Raw genomic sequence first — 2739 nt, 5'->3', positions numbered from 1 at the left:
TATTATATATATTTTTAAAATTATATTTTCATTTATTTAATTATATATTTTAATTAGAAGCTTTTAAAAGCAAATTTATGGAAAGCACCTTCACATTACTGTAACTGGTAAGTTTGTCAAAAGGAAAATAGAAAAATGTAAGAAGTTGTATGAATGATTGTATTTATTAAAAGTTCTATGCATTATTTTGAGGTTTATGCATCATAATCTAATTTAAAATTGTTATTTATATGAAATTAATCTCTGATGTACTACTTGTAATTGCCAGGGCCCAGAGATAGGAGTACCCAATAAATTTTCATGTTAAATCACTCTATCTGTACAAACATACTGGTTTTATCATCAGGCACATTATGCTGGTTAGAAGTTGTGGCAGGAGAGTTTATTACAATGAGAGAGAAATTCTATAGTTTATTTTCATTAAGCTTTTAGCAAAACTTTCTAAATAAAGATGATTGGTAGACAAATCTGCATATAGATATTGATATAGATGATATGCACACATATATACATATCAGTTCAGTTCAGTTCAGTCCCTCAGTCGTGTCCGACTCTTTGCAAACCCATGAATCGCAGCACTCCAAGCCTCCCTCTGCATCACCAACTCCCAGAGTTTACTCAAATTCATGTCCATCGAGTCGGTGATGTCATCCAGCCATCTCATGCTCTATTGTTCCCTTCTCCTCCTGTCCCCAATCCCTCCCAGAATCAAGGTCTTTTCCAATGAGTCAACTCTTCACATGAGATGGCCAAAGAATTGAAGTTTCAGCTTTAGCATCAGTCCTTCCAATGAACACCCAGGACTGATCTCCTTTAGGATGGACTAATTGGATCTCCTTGCAGTCCAAGGGACTCGCAAGAGTCTTCTCCAACACCACAGTTCAAAAGCATCAGTTCTTCGGTGCTCAGCTTTCTTCACAGTCCAACTCTCACATCCATACATGACCACTGGAAAAACCATAGCCTTGACTAGATGGACCTTTGTTGGCAAAGTAATGTCTCTGCTTTTGAATATGCTATCTAGGTTGGTCATAACTTTCCTTCCAAGGAGTGTCTTTTAATTTCAAGGCTGCAATCACCATCTGCAGTGATTTTGGAGCCCCCAAATTAAAGTCTGACAGTTTCCACTGTTTCCCCATCTATTTCCCATGAAGTGATGGGACCATATGCCATACTTTCTATCAAAATTTATGGAGTACTTAGTAGATGTAGTACTAACATACTTAGTACTATGTAAGATGCTGTTCTAAGTACGGGGAACATGGTGATGAACAAGACAAAAGTCATTCTCTCATGGAGCTTCTATTCTACTCAGGAAGAAAGGCAATACATATATGAACAAATTTAGCATAGTGGCAAAAGAATGATGAATGGAAAAGAAGTTACTGTATCTCATGCCATCAAAGCACTATAGTGAGTTAACATTTGAATTCAGACTTAAATGTTGACAAGTATTCAGTCATGTGGATGGTTCTAAGAAGAATGATTCCCATAAAGGGAAGATGAACTGCAGTTACAGACCGCAGTTACAGATATCATTGTGTTGAGGAAGTTTCAATGATCAAATGCTTTCAAGTTCTTAGGCAAATATATAGAATCAAATTTAACTTTAAAAATACCTTCCAAGAAAAACATATCCTCAAGTTATGATTATCAAATTCTCAGTAAGATCAACTGCTGTCATTTTCCACTGTGGTTGTGTAGCAGACACTGTTTTGGATATTTGGGTGATCCAAATCCTACCTCCCATGGCCTACTTCCTGGAGGTGACCATTTGACACAGCTCTGGCCAATAAAATGTCAAAGGGAGCAAAATTAAATGGAGTTTCCTAGAAGCTTTTCACTTTTCTGATGAAATAGCTTTTACTCATTTGTTCTGCACTCTTTTAGACAGATAACTAAAGCCTCTAGTTCTTTGAGATGAGCACAGGGAAAAACCAAGAGAATTATGGAGATTCTGGATCTTGCTGAGCTGAGGAACCATCATCAATAGTTGTCAACCTTCAGATTCCATATTAAGTGTAAACAAATAAATCTTATTTAAAGTGAACTGTGAACTTCCTGATGTTCAAGCTGGTTTTAGAAAAGGCAGGGGAACCAGAGATCAAATTGCCAACATCCGCTGGATCATGGAAAAAGCAAGAGAGTTCCAAAAAACATCTATTTCTGCTTTCTTGACTATACCAAAGCCTTTGACTGTGTGGATCACAATAAACTGTGGACAATTCTGAAAGAGATGGGCATACCAGACCACCTGACCTGCCTCTTGAGAAACCTATATGCAGGTCAGGAAGCAACAGTTAGAACTGGACATGGAACAACAGACTGGTTCCAAATAGGAAAAGGAGTACGTCAAGCCTGTATATTGTCACCCTGCTTATTTAACTACTATGCAGAGTACATCATGAGAAACGCTGGGCTGGAGCAAGTACAAGCTGGAATCAAGATTGCCAGGAGAAATATTAATAACCTCAGATATGCAGATGACACCACCCTTCTGGCAGAAAGTGAAGAGGAACTCAAAAGCCTCTTGATGAAAGTGAAAGTGGAGAGTCAAAAAGTTGGCTTAAAGCTCAACATTCAGAAAACGAATATCATGGCATCGGTCCCATTACTTCATGGGAAATGGATGGGGAAACAGTGGAAACAGTGTCAGACTTTATTTTTCTGGGGTCCAAAATCACTGCAGATGGTGACTTCAGCCATGAAATTAAAAGATGCTTACTCCTTGGAAGGAAA

Source organism: Bison bison, unplaced genomic scaffold, assembly GCF_000754665.1.
Source record: "Bison bison bison isolate TAMUID 2011002044 unplaced genomic scaffold, Bison_UMD1.0 scf7180017864535, whole genome shotgun sequence".
Lineage (NCBI taxonomy): Eukaryota > Metazoa > Chordata > Mammalia > Artiodactyla > Bovidae > Bison > Bison bison.
Note: the sequence above shows the minus strand (reverse complement) of the source record.